The sequence below is a fragment of the Canis aureus genome, chromosome 32 (assembly GCF_053574225.1).
Source record: "Canis aureus isolate CA01 chromosome 32, VMU_Caureus_v.1.0, whole genome shotgun sequence".
Lineage (NCBI taxonomy): Eukaryota > Metazoa > Chordata > Mammalia > Carnivora > Canidae > Canis > Canis aureus.
The window spans coordinates 33992856-34010221 of record NC_135642.1 but is presented as its reverse complement, the minus strand read 5'-3'; the positions used below and the strand labels follow the sequence as shown (position 1 = coordinate 34010221).

Sequence of the window (17366 nt, the reverse complement as noted above, 5' to 3'; positions counted from 1 at the left end):
GGCTAGCTCAAAGAACAGATATGAAGCCCAGAAACCCAGGCTAGGATCCAAGTGGAAACCAAGGAGGCTAGAACTAATGACAGGAGTGGAGTTGGGAACAGCTGGCCGGGAGGAGCCCTGTCACCACCCCTGGACGACACAAGCACGGCCATCAGGGAGAGTCCTGTACTCTTCTGCCTCCCTGCTTCACTTAGCCCACACCTAAAGGTGCAGAGATGTGACTGGTTGAGCTTGGTCTCCCATGCAGGTCCTGCAGCTACCTAGCAAGAGGCTGAATATGCCATCAAGGTGCATGAGGAACCAGGGTTTGTGCATCTAATGTAATCTAACTTCAAACCTTGATCTCTGGGGATGTAGGGAAACACCATCTCAGTCAGATTCAAGGGTTTCTCACCTACCCCTAAAGTCATACAGGCAGGGAGTAGGGCTGATAAGAGCAGGCCTCTCATGTCAATGGCCTCATGGTGGCTGCAGATACCTACAGTGACAAGCATCCATAGGCCTTAACTCTACCCAGGGTCCGGGAAAGGTAAGGGTTGGAGAGAGGTCAAGCTTCTGCAGGGGCCTCCCTCTCTGCCCTCTGGAGCCCCACCACCTCCTTGTGGTGCTCCCGGGGGACCCTCTGATCACTCAACCCTCCCTAGTCTTGGGGACCCTCCTTTCTTTGCCTCTCCTTACCCCCTAGCACAGTCCCCTCAAAGAACTGGAAGCAAAAGCCGGAAGAGTGTGATCTCAGCCCCTGGATTTGAGGCAAAGAAGCACAAAGGCCTCGTGACCCTGTTTAGAATAATGAGGACAGGGGTGGACAGTTAAGGATGGGCAGGACAAAAGAGATCTCCAGTAATCATCATTATTCTGGGATAAAAGACACTTCCTGCTCATCCTGTGTGTGCATTCATGGGTTCATTCCATAAATATTTATTGAGAGCCTCTAATATTCCAGGATGCTGGACTAGATACTGGAGACCTTGTAGTAAACCAGAGTGACATGGCCCTGGGATACTTCAAGTGAATAGAGGGAGATGGATTATAAACAAGCAAGCAAATAACAAGCTAAACAATGAAATAATAGGGCGAGGAGAGCTTGCTTAGAGGATAGGGGGAGAAAGGGCTGTGAAGGGGGTGCCTTCCCCTGCACACCTCCCTGACTTGGGCTACATGCTTCTAGCCTGAAATACCCCAATTAACCTCTCACGATTCCCCTCAAACATCATCTCTGTTCCCAGGATCTAGACCTACCCCTTTCTAGAAGAATGGTTCCAGTCTCTGAGAATATGCAGCATGGGGTCCTTGCCTGTGGGTTTTCCTCCTGCACCAGAAAGCTCTTCAGAGCAGGATTGAGGTCCCTGCTTCTTGCAACCCATGCACCCTGCCCCGCACCTGGACTGGGGCAGGCTGACAGCATGGAATGAATAACCCAATGAAAGAACGCAGGGAGCCTGCAGTTAGGGGACCACAGGGCTTCCCACTTTCCCCCCTGCCTAAGCATGCAGCCTCGGTGATGGGGGTGTCTACGCCGCTGCTCAGGAGACCCCTGGCCTTCTGTCTCCTCTCTGGTTGCCTCGTCACGGGGACTTCCCATTCCTCCAGAGGAAGGCTAGGGGGAAGTTAGCAGGTGGACAGGGTGGAGAAAGGCGTTGAGGGAAATGCAGTGCCAAAGTGCAGAGGTAGAGCTCGACATTCTGCTTTATTAGACTTGAAAGCAAGATGGGGGAGTCAGGTATATAGCCGAGGGGGCTCAACATAGGGGTGAGAATCCCTCTTGGGCGAGAGGGGCTCCCACTTCCTGCTAGCCCCCACTTGCCTCCTGTGTCCGAGTGCTCTGTCCTCAGGCCAGCTGTGGCCTGCCTCCGATGGTAATTAGCAGTTTACAAGTCTGTCTCCTGGAATGAGCTGGAGCCCTTGGGAGCGAGAGACCTGGCTCTCATGTCTTTGTGTCCCCACAGCACTCAGCACGGTGACTTCAGAAGGGAGATAATTCATAAGATGTTTGATAAATGGGGATGTTTACTCTTGATTTCACAGAGGAGGTAGCTGAGGCCAGGCAGGCCAGACCAGGCAGGCAGTGGCAGAGCTGGAACTAGAACCCTCCGCCCCCACCCCATCGTCTGCCTGGAGCTGTCCAGAGGAAGTAAAATGTGGGGCTGAGAGGGAAGGCCCACCAGCACCTTACCCCTCCCCCCCACCCATACCTACCTCCACTCTACCCCCTGTGCCAGTGGTGATGCTCAGAATCCCCATCCCTGAGTAACTAGGCCCTCCCACTCCCCAAGCACCACGCACACTGAAGACCACTAGGTGGCACTAAGGGGTCATTTAGTCCCTTTCCTGACACCTGGCAGGTCCTTTGTCTCCTTGCTGCGCCTGGGCCGGGGTCCTGGGCTCCTTGGGAGCTGGGCTGCCCAGTAGGTGTAGGGAAGGGAGGTTCCTTGTTGAGAAGCTTGCACTGTGTGTAGAGGACCTCATGGTTTGTGTCCAGGAGCCCTCTTGTTCATTTTTCACGATAATTCTGAGAGGACAGTAAGACCTTATCCCTACCTTATAGAGGGAGAACTAATTTCTTGAGAGGTTAGATGACTTAAGCTGCAAACTGGGTCTAGAACATCCCAGCTTACAGGGTCCTAGGGTTTTTGCAAAGTTAGCAGAGGGCCCCCGACGCTCCAAGTGGCTCTGCCACTGCCCTTGTGACCTTGAGCAAGCTGCCTAAATCCTCAGCCCTCGGTTCATCAGTAAAGTGAGTCTAAGAGCGATCAATGGGGTTGGGACAAGTAAGGAGTTGGGGTGGAGGCAGGCATGGGTGAGCCCTCCTGGTTAGTTCCTCTGGTCTTGGTTACACTTAAAGCTGCCACCCTGCACCGTGCCCCAGAGTGGCCCCACAAAGAATTTACAGGATCCAGAATAAATGAAAAGTCCCCTTTCAGTCTTCCCTCCTAGAGGACCCAGGCTGTGCCCACCCACTACAAGGAAGGGGAGAATGAAGGCCCTCCTCTCTTCCCCCAGCAAACATGAGGCCCTAGTCCATGAGTGCATTTGTCAGAACTGGTCCTCTTCTTTCCTCTGTCCCTTTTCTTTTTACTTTATTTTTTTTTTTAAAGTAGGCTCCATGCCCAACATGAGCTTGAACTCACAACCCTGAGATCAAGAGTCACATGTTTTACCAACTGAACCAGCCAAGTACCCCCTCCATCCCTCCTCTTAACACAGCTTTGACAACTCTTTGAGTGGGATTTTTTTTTTTTTTTTAAGATTTTGTTTATGTGAAAGGGACAGAGAGAAAGAGAGAACATAGAACATGGGAGAGAGGGTTGGGGTGAACAGAAGGAGAGGGGGGCAGACTCTCCACCAAGCAGGAAGCCTGATGGCAGGGCTCAATCCCAGGACTCTGGATCCCAGGACCCTGGGATCATGACCTGAGCTAAATGCAGACGCTTAACCTTAACTGGCTGAGCCACCCAGGCACCCCTGAGTGGGATCTTTAGACTGAGATTATCAGGGAGGAGACAGACTCACAGAAGGCGGGCAGCTCGGTCACAGCTGTGAATGGCAGAGCTAGGATGGGCATAAAACCTCACCTTGGTATTCAGAGCCTTTGAAAAAAGAGCTAGCATGGGTGCTTCTGAGCCCCTAGCTTTGTCCCAGAAACCTCACATTCCAGACTCCATTTCTTTAAGATTCCAAGAGCATCACCTGCTGAGACAGAAACGGCTGGGAGGGACCAAGATGGAAGAGGAAGGGCTTGACTGGAGACCCGGAATGGGGAAGAGAACTCCAGGTGCCAGAGGAGCCCTGCAGGGAGGGGGCTGACTGCTAGCCCACCTCCCACTCCTCTTACTTCCTTGCCTCTGGCTTGGCTCCCTCCTTGCCAGGAATGCCCCCTCACTTCCTCCCCTGCCGGTGTTGGGTTCAGTAAGCAGAGCCCCAGCTCACCTGTTAAGGTGTGGAATGAGGAGGGCGTCCAGTTACATTCTGGGGCTGGGAGGGCAGGCAGGGGCCACCTGGGGGCAGGAGCCAAAGGCCTGGGAACTGACAGTTGGAGCAGGTGTCAGGGGAACCCCAAAATTCTTGCCACAGGGGACCCTATCTTCTGGACTCAATGCCTTCCTGAAGTCCTCCGAGCTCCGGGACTATTATGGAAAGACCACAGCATCTGGCATCTGGTAGCTAGTGTGCCTCAGTCCCCTGAACTGGGTCTCAGTTTCCTTATCCTCAGAATGGGGGTAGGGTGAGAATAAGCCCTGTCTGACTGATGCCCTGAAGCTTGGGATTGTGCTCGGTAAACTAGAAGGCTCTGCACACCCCTGAGGAGGTTCTCCTCTTTCTTTTTTTCCCTCTCCACCCAGGGTGGCCTCCTCCCCCGCCCCTCACCCTGGGCCCTGGCACAGCACTCCATGCCTATTTAAGGCAAATCTCCTGATCTCCTTTTAAATAACATTCGCTTCTTGTTGTGGAGAAGACAAGCAAGGCCTGAGCTTAGGGAAAGGGGAGGGGAGACCCAGACAGCCCATCAGAGAGTGGGGGGAAGGGGATATGGGGGTGAAGCAGGTACGGGAAGGTCCTTGCCCCACTCTTCACCCCCACTCCCAGCCTCTCTTTTGGTCCCCTAGTAAGGGGCCTTCAATTGGCTCAAACCCCTTTAGAGGGGTTGGGGCGCTCCCAGAATGCTTCGTGGCACTGGGGGGTGGGGGAGATGAGGAATAGTGCCAGTCCCAGGGCCTGCAATGGGAGCATACTTGGGTGAAGAAGTAGCACAAGCAGGGTGACCAGTAAGGGAAGTGGGAGGGTCTAGGGTAGGACTGACATCTGATCTCCACAGCTTGCCCACTGTGAAGGATGAAACACAACTGTTCTTTAGTTCTAGAATCTGCGGCTCAGAGAGGCCAAGAGACCTTCCCAGGGCCACACAGCTAGTGAGTGGAAGGGTCTGAAATACGAGCCTGACCTGGCTCAAATTTAATGCTTTCTACCCCTTCATGCCAGGTGTCCTTGTGCCTGGGGCTGTATGTGACACCTGACAGTGACTCTTATCAGGAGCAAGACATCATAGAAAGCCCCCTGCACACACCCTCCCTCTGCCTGCATAGCTCCCAGGTCAGGGGCCCTGATTCCTCCTTTCCTTCTGCCTCCTTCTTTCCTCTAGGCCCACCACTCCTCTCCTTCCCCTTCTCCTGGGTTTCTGGCCTGGCCCACAAAAACTCACCTTAACTTGGTTCATACACTGAGAAAATTATAGGCAGAAGGTGGCATGTCCCACCCCCCTCCAGAGGAGCCAGGCTGGGCACCTTTCCCATTGCAAACCCCCTACAGGGCCCTTTCCATAGCTCAGTTCTTCCCCGTTGAGATCTCAGGCCGCTGTCTCCTGCTTTCTTCTCTCCCATCTTTCTAGGTAGCCAGCACCCTGATCTCCCATCTTGGCAGGGCTAATGTCCCTGTGGTCCTCACATGACTGAGATGCCCTCTTCAGGGTTCAAAAGGAGAGGGTTAGGGATCCTTTACAGATCATGTTGCCTCCTCGGGACCAGACACTCACTCCTTAGGCATGTGAGCCCCAGCAGGACCAGTCCTAACCCGTGTCAGTGTCCGACTGGACTGGGGTCTGGGGGGCCAGAACAAGGAAGAAGTACCTCTAGGTACTTAGAGCAGAAAGTGGTCTTAGTTGTCGGCTGGTCCAATGGCTCATGTCACAGATGACCCAACTGTTGCCCAGGGAATGAGAGGGAAGGCTCTGGGGTCCCACAGTGAGACAGAAGCTGAGTTGGATAATACTGGGACACCTGATAACCCCAGATAAAGACTTGATCCCTGGGGGCGAGGGGTCTATTATAGGAGGAAACTTGACTCCATATTTAATAGGAGTGTTCTTGAACTTCTAGGGATTTTTTAGTGTGGCTCTATAAAAAAAAAAATATATATATATATATATATATTTTTTTTTTTTTTAAGATTTTATTTATGTATTCATAAGAGACACACAGAGAGAGAGAGAGAGAGAGAGAGAGGCAGAGGGAGAAGCAGGCTCCACACAGGGAGCCCGACGCAGAACTCAATCCTGGATCCCCAGGATCACGCCCTGGGCTGAAGGTGGTGCTAAACCGCTGAGCCACCCAGGCTGCCCCTATATTTATGGGTTTGTTTTTTGTTTTTTGTTTTTTGTTTTTTTTATTTATGATGGTCACAGAGAGAGAGAGAGAGAGGCAGAGACACAGGCAGAGGGAGAAGCAGGCTCCATGCACTGGGAGCCCGATGTGGGATTCGATCCCGTGTCTCCAGGATTGAGCCCTGGGCCAAAGGCAGGTGCCAAACTGCTGCGCCACCCAGGGATCCCTATATTTATGTTTTTAAAGATTTTATTTATTCATGAGAGATACAGAGAAAGAGGCAGAGACATAGGCAGAGGGAGAAGCAGGCTCCCGGCAGGGAGGCTGATGCAGGACTCAACCCCAGGACCCCGGGATCACGACCTGAGCCAGATGTTCAACCACTGAGCCACCCAGGTGCCCCCCAAAAAAGTTTTAAATAAACTCCACACCCAATGTGGTGCTCAAACTCATGACCCTAAGATCCAGAGTGGCATGCTCTACTGTCTGAGCTAGCTGGGCACCCCAGTGTGGCTCTACTGTTAACCTCTTGTGTGCCCTTAGGTAAACTCCGTTCCCTCCTTGGGCCTCTGTTTCCTTGAGTAAAACAGGTGGGTTGGGTAGATCCCTTCCCACTCGGACCTCCTGCACCTTCCATCAGCCCAGCCCCATCACCCCAGGCGTCTTCTTCCTGGCTCTTGCACTGGTCTAGATCTCCCTCATCACCCACTGAGATTGTTCCAACAATCTCTGCATGTCTCTGGCCTCTATTCTTTTCCTCCACCCCACACATTGCCCAGGTAACATCCTGAGGAACCTCCTGTGGTCCCCCTTGGCCTCCCTTAGAATGATCCACCTTGGGACACCTGGCTGGCTCAGCGGTTGAGCGTCTGCCTTCGGCTCAGTGCATGATCCAGGGATCTGGGATTGAGTCCTGCATTGGGCTCCCTGTGGGGAGCCTGCTTCTCCCTCTGCCTGTGTCCCTGCCTCTCTCTGTGTGTCTCTCATGAATAAATAAATATTTTATTTAAAAAATCATACACCTCATCACCTGGCATTCAGCACATCTTGCCTGGAGTCTTGAATCCTGGACTCAGTTTCCTCATTTGCCAAGTGACATAATAACCTCCCACTGGTAGGGCTGTGGTATGGACACACTGGAACATGTGCTGGATAGCCTGCCGAGCACTGGTGTCTCTGGGCTGGAAAGGCTGTCCATCCCACCACCACTCTCCTTTAACCAAGCTGGCAAGGTCTTCAAAGCTGGTTCTAGTCCCAGCCCCTCCTAGAGAGGCTGGCCCTCCAGGGTCCCCATCAGAGGTGACCTCGCCCATATGGAGCTCCTACAGGGCTGGATTCTATCCGCCTGCCTCCATCTGCAGCTCCCACCATCCCATGGGCAATGTATAACTGGACTCGTAGAGAAAAAGCTGGCAGGATGCTTGCTGAGACCACGGCTGGGTCTGTGGGCTCCTGCCCACACCCTATCTCTTTCCCCAGGGCTGTGTTTTTGACCCTCAGAGACCTCGTCACTGCCAACTCCAAAAAAGCTCCTCACTGGGCCATAGGGGAGGCTTTCAGATTGAGGTTTAAGACCCTGTCTTGCCCTCTTCTGGTGGCTGACCAAGTGGATTCTCAGAAAACTTCCCAAAGCCCCAGGAAGGAGTAGCTGGCAGCAAATATAAGTTATTAGAAGAGATATCTAAAGGAAAAGAAGCCAGAACCAAGATGCTTGGAGACTTCTATTTTGGGGTCTAAACACTTTCAGCCCCTTGCTAATTGTAGGGCCTTGGGGAGATTACCTAATGTCTCTGAGCCTCAGCTTCCTCATCAGTAAAATGAGGACAATAATACTATCTCATCCCACGACAAAAGAATTAAGCAATGTATACAGAGTGCTTAGCTCATGGCCTGGTACCTCACAAACGCTCAAAAAAATAGTAACTATAATCCTATTGAAGACAGATGGGGAGCACCTGGATGGCTCAGTCAGTTAAGCATCTGTCTGCAGCTCAGGTCATAATCCCAGGGTCCCAAGATCAAGCTCTGAGTCGGGCTCCCTGCTCAGCAGGCAATTTATTGCTCTCTCTCCATTTGCTCCTCCCGCCAGCTCATGCCGTGTTCTCTCTCTCAAAAAAAAAAAAAAGAGAGAGAGAGAGAGAGAGAGAGAGATGGACCAAGGTCTCCAGCTGAGGCAGGAAGGGCTGGGAAGCCAGGAGGCACCGAGGCACAGGTTGCTTAGCCAGCGGTAGGCAGGTGGTTAGTAGCTAGAATAAAAACACAAAGTCCCAAGCCTCGTGCTAAGCAGTCTACATACATTATTTCAGTTAAACCTCAGGCTCTCCCTTCGTCAAAAGCAGGGGTTCAGGACAGAAGCTCCCTAAGGCCTTGCCAGTTCAGGGAGCACCTGTTTTTGGTTTACAGAGGTTTTCAGTGTACAAAGTACTTTTTACTTTATAAAGCCTACTCTGCGAGTGTTCTGATAGTTGTCACTGGTCACACAACCAGATCTGGGACTCAAACCAGGCAAGACGGCTCTTTCCGCAGAGCCCAGTGGCACACAGCTTTGAGACCCGAAGCCCCTCCAAGGGGCTAGGGGGGAGCATGGCCCTTGAAGGCAGCGACGTCATGGAAGCTTGGCTCTGGCTCCTGCCCAGCGTCCGGTTCTGTCGGGCTATGCCGGGGCCCAGAGGCCTGGGTCTGGAACTCATCAGCCCCACCTGTCAGCCCTCCCCTGGCCGGCACCCGGGGGCCTTCAGTTATCACTAAGGAGAGTGTGGCCTCCGACCAGGGGTTCTGCATCCCTTCCCTGTTGGGGACCTAGGGCAGGGAGCTGTGCTCCCATCAGCCAAGCACCCCCAGTTTAACGGAGCTCTGTTATATGAACAGGTACCATGAAATATACAGAGACCTCAGTCATTCAATAAATATTTATTGAACACCTATAGTGTGCCTGGCCCTGAGCTGGTTCCAGGGAATCTGACAGAAATTCCTGCCCACATTCTAGTAAAAGAAGTTGTAAAGGAAAGCAGAAGTGTGATGGGAAATAAAAAAAAAAAAAAAGAGAGAGCAATTCACTTTACACAGAGTAGTCAGAGAAGGCCTCTGAGCTGAGAGAGGGAAGTACAGCTAGAAAGAGCATTCCAGACAGAGGAGAGGGCCCACACAAAGGCCCTGAGATAGGAAAATCTGGGGTGTCTGGAGAGCCACAGACCACTGCGAGGCGGCCCAGCAAGCTCTCCCAAGTAAGTGCCCACTGGACAAATGAACAAACCATCACGAGGATCTCTGGGTCCAGCTGAGGTGGGGTAACCAGGACTGGATTTACATCCCCACCTAAGATGACTAAAATACCCAACAAAATATATGAAAGAATGGTTCTCAAGACACTGGACACCAAGACCATGAACCAAAAAGGAATGAGCTGCGGAAAGAGAGGACTCTGGAGCTCTGCAAAGGGTAACCTCTTCACTCATTCAGCTTGGTACCTGCATGTGAAGAAACTACTAGAAGCACTGTTAGAATCAACCGATATGATTAGAGTAATCCCTGGAACTCACACAAGGCTGGGAATAGTGCTCGCTCCCACAGACCAAACTGGAAACCTCACAATTAGGGGGGGTATTGAGTAGAGCACTCACAAGACTCTTTGACTCAGAAGTGGGTGAAAACGGAAACACTCCTCTGGCTCCATCTAACAAAAGCAAGACCTGAAAAAAGGCCATACTGTTGCGAAGTGCTTTTGCATCCCCAGAGCAAAATTCAAGAATATTGATAAGAATACAAAAAATCGAGCACCCAAGAAAATAAGATTCACCACATCTGGCAACTGATAAAAATTAGCACGTACACAAAGAACCTGGAAAGTATGACCCAGAATGCAAAGAAAAAAAAAAAAAAACGATCAATTAAAAAACCCTACCCAGAAATTACCCAGATGATAGCATTAGGAGACACAGACATTAAAACAGTTATAACTATGTTCCATATGCGCAAGAAGATAAAGCAAAGACTGACCATGTTAAGTAGAGAAATATAATTTTTAATAGACCCAAATTGAAATTCTAAAAATGTAAACTATAATGCCTGAGATAAAAAATACACTAGATGGATGAATGGAACCTTAGATGTCACAGACTAGTAAACTTGAATACAGAGACAGAAACTATCCCAAATAAAATACACAAAGGAAAAAGATATCAAAATAATAACAATGTGGCCTTGGAAACCTGTGACATGACTTCAAGTGCCAAGTATACATGTGTAATTAGAGTCTCCCAAAGAGGGAGAAGGACAAGAAAAAAGAAATACTTGAAGGAAAAGAAAAAAAAAATAACTGAGAAACTTCTAAGTTTGATGAAAACTTTGATGAAGATTTGATAAATCCAGGATGCCTGGGTGGCTCAGTGGTTGAGCGTCTGCCTTTGGCTCAGGGTGTGATCATGAGGTCCCGGGATCGAGTCCCACATTGGGCTCCCCGCAGGGAGCCTGCTTCTCCCTCTGCCTGTGTCTCTGCCTCTCTCTGTGTCTCTCATGAATAAATAAAATCTTTTAAAATTTTTTGATAAATCCATAGATCTAAGACACTTAATGAACACCAAGCACAATCCACATAAAGAAACTATACCAGGCTCTCTGCTCCTCCCAACTCAACAGACAGCTACATCTTCTTGTGTAATGCCAGCTGGGTCCCTAAGACACAATGGTAAAAGTTGGAGTAAATGGATTTGGCCATATTGGATATCTGGTTACCAGGCCTTTATATATTTTTTTTAAGATTTTATTTTTAAGTAATCTCTATACTCATGTGGAACTCAAATTTACAACCCCAAGATCAAGAGTTGCATACTGTCTGTACCAGCTAAGTCAGCCAGGTGTCCCAAGGGGGATACTGTTGCCATCAATGACACCTTCATTGATCTCAAAACCACATGGTCTACATATTCTAGTAAGAGTCCACATGTGGCAAGTTCAATGGCATGGTCAAGGCTAAGAATGGGCAGCTTGTCAACAATGGAAAGCCCATTTCCATCTTTGAGGGGTAAGACCCCACCAATGTCAAGTGGGGTGATCCTGGTGCTGGATATGTTATAGAGTCTACTTGTGTCTTTACCTTGGAGAAGGCTAGGGCTCATTTTAAGGTAGAGTCAAAAAGGTCACCACCTCTGCCCCTTCTGTTGATGCCTCCATGTATGTGATGGACATGAACCATAGGAAGTATGACAACTCCCTCAGGACCCTCAAATGCTTCCTGCACCACCAACTGCTTGCCCCTCCCCACCCCCCCAGCTAATGTCATCCGTGACCACCTTAGCATCATGGAGGGACTTATGACCACAGTCCATGCCATCACTGCCACCCAGAAGACAGGATGACCTCTCTGGTAAGCTGTGGCATGACGGCCATGGGCTGCCCAGAACATCATCCCTGCTTCCACTGGCACTGCCAAGGCTGAGGGCAAAGTAATTTCTGAGCTATATGGAAGCTCACCAACATGGTCTTCCATGTTTCTTCTTCTTCTTTTTTTTTTTTTTTTAACAACAGATAATCAATTTATTAAAAAGGTTGATTTAAGCCATCTGCAATGGTGACTTCAACCTCAACTCCAGGCTCAATTCTGATGGAGGTGATCTGCTTAACAATCTCGGAAGGACTGTGCAGATCAATGAGTCGCTTGTGGATCCTCATCTGAAAACGATCCCAAGTCTTAGAACCTTCACCACAAGGAGTCTTTTTCATAGTGATTCTCAGAGTCTTGGCAGGCATCCTCACTGGTCCTTTCACTTTGAGATTCTTTTCCTTCGAACCTCTGATCAAGTCAGCACACACTTTTTCCAAAGATTTTACGTTGTGGGTGGTTAGAGTAATTCTAATTCGGTGAATCACCACCTCTGGTTCCACGGGGGTCTTCCCAGTGTCTTTAAGTGCCATGGTTGTGGTGCAGCTTCCTGACCGACTTGTTCCTGGTGAACAGCGGGGAGTCAGGAGCAGGAGCAGGGCGTCCTGGGCTCCCCTCTCTCTGTGACTGTGTCTTCCTCAAAGAGCGGTCTTCCATGTTTCTATTCCCAATGTGTCAGCAGGATCTGACCTGCTGCCTGGAGAAAGCTGTCATATTTGATGATATCAAGAAGGTGGTGAAACAGACATCAGAGGGCCCCCTCAAGGGCATCCAGGGCTGCACTGAGGGCCAGGTTTGTCCTGCATTTTTAATAGGGATACTCGCTCTTCCACTTTGATGCTGGGGCTTGTGTTGCCCTCAATGACCACTTTGTCAAGGTCATTTCCTAGTATGACAATGAATTTGACTACAGTAATAGGGTGGTAGACCTTATGGTCCACATGGCCTCCAAGAAGTAAGAGTTTCCTAGGCCAACACCCCCAGCAAAAGCACAAGAAGAGAGAGGCCTTTAGCTCCTTGAGAGTGTTTATCCCAACTCAATCTCTCAACATACGCAGACTCTACAGTTTCAATCCCAGAATCCCTAAAGAGTGGGAGGGGCTTAGGGAGGCCTCCCTGTGGTGTACCACCAATAAAGGACACTGGACTCAGCTCCTTCTCCTCCAAAAAACCTATACCAAGGTGTATCATAAATTGTTTTTTAAATGTGATAAAGAGAAATACTTAGGAGGCCAGAGTGGGTCACATGCGTGACTCAGGCAATTAAGCATCTGACTCTTGATCTCAGCTCAGGTCTCGATCTCAGGGTCACAAGTTAAAGCCCCATGTTGGGCTCCATGCTGGGCAAGGAACTAACTTAAAAATAAAAATATAAATAAATAAATGCAGCCAGAGTAAAAAGACATATTACATACAAAGAGAAATAAGGCTAACAGATTTATTTATTTATTTATTTATTTATTTATTTATTGTCAGAAAGCATGCAGGCAAAAAGACAGTGGAGGCATATCTTTAAAATATAAGAAGAGAGGTGCCTGGCTGGATCAGTCAGAAGAGCATGTGACTCTTGATCCCAGGGTCTTGAGTTTAAGCCCCATGTTGGGTGTAGAGTTTACTTAAATAAATGAATAAATAAAAAAATACAGAAATAAAAAAATACAACATCAACTTAAGATGTTTACCTAGCCAAAAAAAAAAAAAAAAATCAAAAATGAAAGTGAGACCACATGGGATGAAATTAGAAATTAATGACAAAAGGAATTTGGAAAATTCAGACATGGAAATTAAGCAATGAGTTTGAAATAAGCCATGGTCCAAAAAAGAAATATCAAGGGAAGTAAAAAATACTTTTTTTGAAAAAGATTTTATTCATTTATTCATGAGAGATACACAGAGAGAGGCAGAGACATAGGCAGAGAGAGAAGCAGGCTCCATGCAGGGAGCCTGATGTGGGACTCGATCCCCAGACCCAGGATCACACCTTGAGCCAAAGACAGGCGCTCAACTGCTGAGCCACCCAGGCATCCTGAAAATACTTTGAAATAAATTAAAATCCTATGCCAAGACTTATGGGATGCAGCTAAAGCAGTTAGATGGAAATATATAGCTGTCAATACATACGCTACTAAATCTGAAATCAATAACATAACTTTCCATCTTAAGATACTTTAAAAGGAGGGACACATGGGTGGCTCAGTGGTTGAGTGTCTGCCTTTGGCTCAGGGCATGATCCCGGAGTCCCAGGATCGAGTCCCACATTGGGTTCCTTGCACGGAGCTTGCTTCTCTCTCTGCCTCTCATGAATAAACAAATAAAATCTTAAAAAAAAAAAAAAAAAAAAAGAGCAAACTAAAGCAAGCAGAGGTAAGGAAATAGTAAAACTTCAGTGTAAATTAATGAAATAGAGAATAGAAAAATAGAAAAAAAAATCCAATAAGCCAAAAGCTGTTTTTTGAAAAGGTCAACAAAATTGACAAACTTTTACTTAGAATGACCAAGAAAAAAGAAGGCTCAAATCACTAGAATCAGAAATGAAAGAAGGAACATTACTGCCAACCTTATGAAACAGACAGGATTATTTATAAAAACATGAGGAATACTATGAACAACTGTATGCCAATAAATTTAATAACTTAGATGAAATGGACAAGTTCCTAGAAGAAACAAACTACTAAAACTGATTCAAGAAGTAATAGGTAATCTAGGGGATCCCTGGGTGGCTCAGTGGTTTAGTGCCTGCCTTCCGCCTGGGGCTTGATCTTGCGGTCCCTGGATCGAATCCCAGGTCGGGCTCCTACATGGAGCCTACTTCTCCCCCTGCCTGTGTCTCTGCCTCTCTCTGTGTGTGTCTCTCATGAATAAATAAATAAATAATATATATTTTTAAAAAGAATAGGTAATCTATATAGACCTATAATAAGTAAAGGGATTGAAGTATTTTTTTAAAGATTTTATTTTTAAGTTATCCCTATACTCAATGTGGGGCTCAAACTTACAATCCCAAGATCCAGAGCTGCATATTCCACTGACTGAGCCATCCGGATACTCTGAGATTTAAATATTAATTTAAGAAATTACCCACAGTCTCAGATAGTTTCACTGATGAATTCTACAAAATATTTAAGAATAATTAATATCAATTCTTCACAAATTCTTCCAGGAAATAGAAGAAAGGGAAACAATTCTCAATTCATCTTATTATGTCTGATACCAAAACCAGACAGAGATTGCAAGAAAACCACAGACCAATCTCTTTTACGAATATAGAGACAAAAATCCTTGACAAAATACTAGCAAACTAAAAAGAATTACAACATATAAAAAGAATTACACTATGACCAAGTGGGATATATCCTGGGAATGCAAGATTAGTTTAACCTCCAAAAATCTATTACTGGGGGTGCCTGGGTGGCTCAGATGGTTAAGCATCTGCCTTTGGCTCGGGTCATGATCTCAAGGTCCTGGCATCCAGCTCCATGTCGGACTCCCTGCTCAGCTATGAGTCTGCTTCTCTCTCTCCCTGTTCATGCTCTCTCTCTCAAATGAATAAATCTTTAAAAAAGATCTACTACTGTAATACACTTTATCAATAGAATAAAAAACAAAAAGCATATGATTGTCTCAAAAGGTGGAAGAAAAAAAAATAGAAGGGAATTTCCTCCATGTGGTAAAGGGCATCTACAAAAACTTCACAATTAACATGATACTTAATAGTAAAAGACTTGGGGCACCTGGGTGGCTCAGTCAGTTAAGAGTCTGCCTTTGGCTCGGGTCATAATCCCAGGGTTCTGGGATCAAGCTCCACATCTGGCTCCCTGCTCAGTAAGGAGTCTGCTTCTCCCTCTCCCTCTGCCCCTACCCCCTACTTGTGCTCTCTCTCTCTCACGCTCCATCTCAAATAAATAAAATCTCAAATAAAAAAAAGACTTGATGCTTTCCCACTAAGTTCAGAAACAAAAGAAGACACTACTTTTATTCAACATTGTATTAGAGGTTCTAGTCAGGGCAATTAGGCAAGAAATAGAAATTTTAAAAACCAAGGTTGAAAAGGAAGAAGTACAGCTATATTTGTAGATGACATGATTTTGTGTAGAGAAAGTCCTAAGGAAGCCACACAAAAATACTATTAGAACCAATAATCAAAATTCAGCAAGGTTGTAAGATAAAAGACTAGTATATAAATATCGATTGTATTTTTTAAGAATTTATTTATTTATTTATTTATGTATTAATTAATTAATTTATTTATTTATTTATGAGAGAGAGAGATAGAGGCAGAGACATAGGCAGAGGGGAAGTCATGCTCCTTTCAGGAAGCCTGATGCAAGACTTAATTCCAGGACCCCAGGATCATGACCTGAGCCAAAGGCAGTCACTCAACCACTGATACACCCAGTGCCCCCAAAATCTATTGTATTTCTACATGTAAGAATCTGAAAATAAAATTAAGAAAACAATTCCATTCGTAATAGCATCAGAAAGAACAAAATATTTAGGAATAGTTTATGTGTTGCCAAAGTGAGCACCAAAATGCTTCAGAAGAGATTTAATAAAATATGCTCATGAAGGGGCATCTGGGTGGCTCAGTCAGTTAGGGTCTGCCTTTGGCTCAGGTTATAATCTCAGGGTTCTGGGATCAAGCTCCGAGTCAGACTCCCTGCTCAGTGAGGAGTCTGCTTCCCCCCTCCCTCTGTGTGCATGTGCTCTCTCTCTCAAATAAATAAATATTTTTTTAAAAAGGAAGTGAAAAACTTACACTCAAAAAACATTGTGAAAGAAATTAAAGATAAAAATAAATGGAAAAACATCCCATGTTCATGAACCAGGAGACTTAGTATTGTTAGGATAGCAATCCTCCCCATTTGATCTACAAATTAACACAACCCCTATTAGAATTCCAGCTGCATCTTTGTAGAAATTGACAAGCTGGTGCTAAAATTCATATTTGAATTGCAGAATAGCCAAAATAGTCTTGAAAATAAAGAGCAAAGTTGGGAATCTATACTTCCTTGTTTTAAAACTTACTACAAAGCAGCCAACAAAAATTTAAGACAGTGTGGTACTGGCATAATGGTAGACATATCAGTTAACGGAATAGAATTGAGAGTCCAGAAACAAAGCCATGTGTCTACGGTCAATTGATTTTCAACAAGGGTGCAAAGACCATTTAATTGTGAAAGAATAGTTTTTGCAGGAAATAGTGCTGGGACAACTGGATATTCATGTGCAAAAAGAAGGAGGAGGAGGAGGAGGAGAAGGGAGAAGAGAAGAAGAAGAAGAAGAAGAAGAAGAAGAAGAAGAAGAAGAAGAAGAAGAAGAAGAAGAAGAAGAAGAAGAAGAAGAAAAGAAGAAGAAGAAGAAGAAGAAGAAGAAGAAGAAGAAGGAGGAGGAGGAGGAGGAGGAGGAGGAGGAGGAGGAAGAAGAAGAAGAAGGAGAAGAAGGAGAAGAAGGAAGAAGAAGAAGAAGAAGAAGAAGAAGAAGAAGAAGAAGAAGAAGAAGAAGAAGAAATTGGAACCCTTATCTCATACACGTACAAAAAGTAACTCAAAACAGATCAAAAACCTAAATGAAGAGCTAAAATGATAAAACTCATAGCAAAAAACATAGGAGTAAATCCAAAATTCGGCTTTGGATTCCTAAATATGATGCCAAAAGCACAAGTAGCAAAAGAAAAATGAGATAAAATGGATTTTATCAAAATGTAAACTTTTGTGAAGAGAAAAAGTCCACAGAATGGGAGAAAATGTTTGCAAATTATGTATCTGATAAGGGACTTATAGAGAGAATAAATAAAGAATTCCTACAATGCAATAATAAAAGGACAAACCAATTACAAATTGAGCAATGGATCTGAATAGACATTCCTCCAGGGAAGATACACAAATGGCCAATAA

At 46.5% G+C, this 17366-nt stretch overlaps 1 pseudogene; it reads right to left on the bottom strand.

Annotated features, from left to right (window-relative positions):
* Positions 1–11377: 11377 nt before the first annotated feature.
* LOC144303374 (small ribosomal subunit protein uS10 pseudogene) lies at positions 11378–12833 on the bottom strand (annotated as a pseudogene).
* Positions 12834–17366: the final 4533 nt, after the last annotated feature.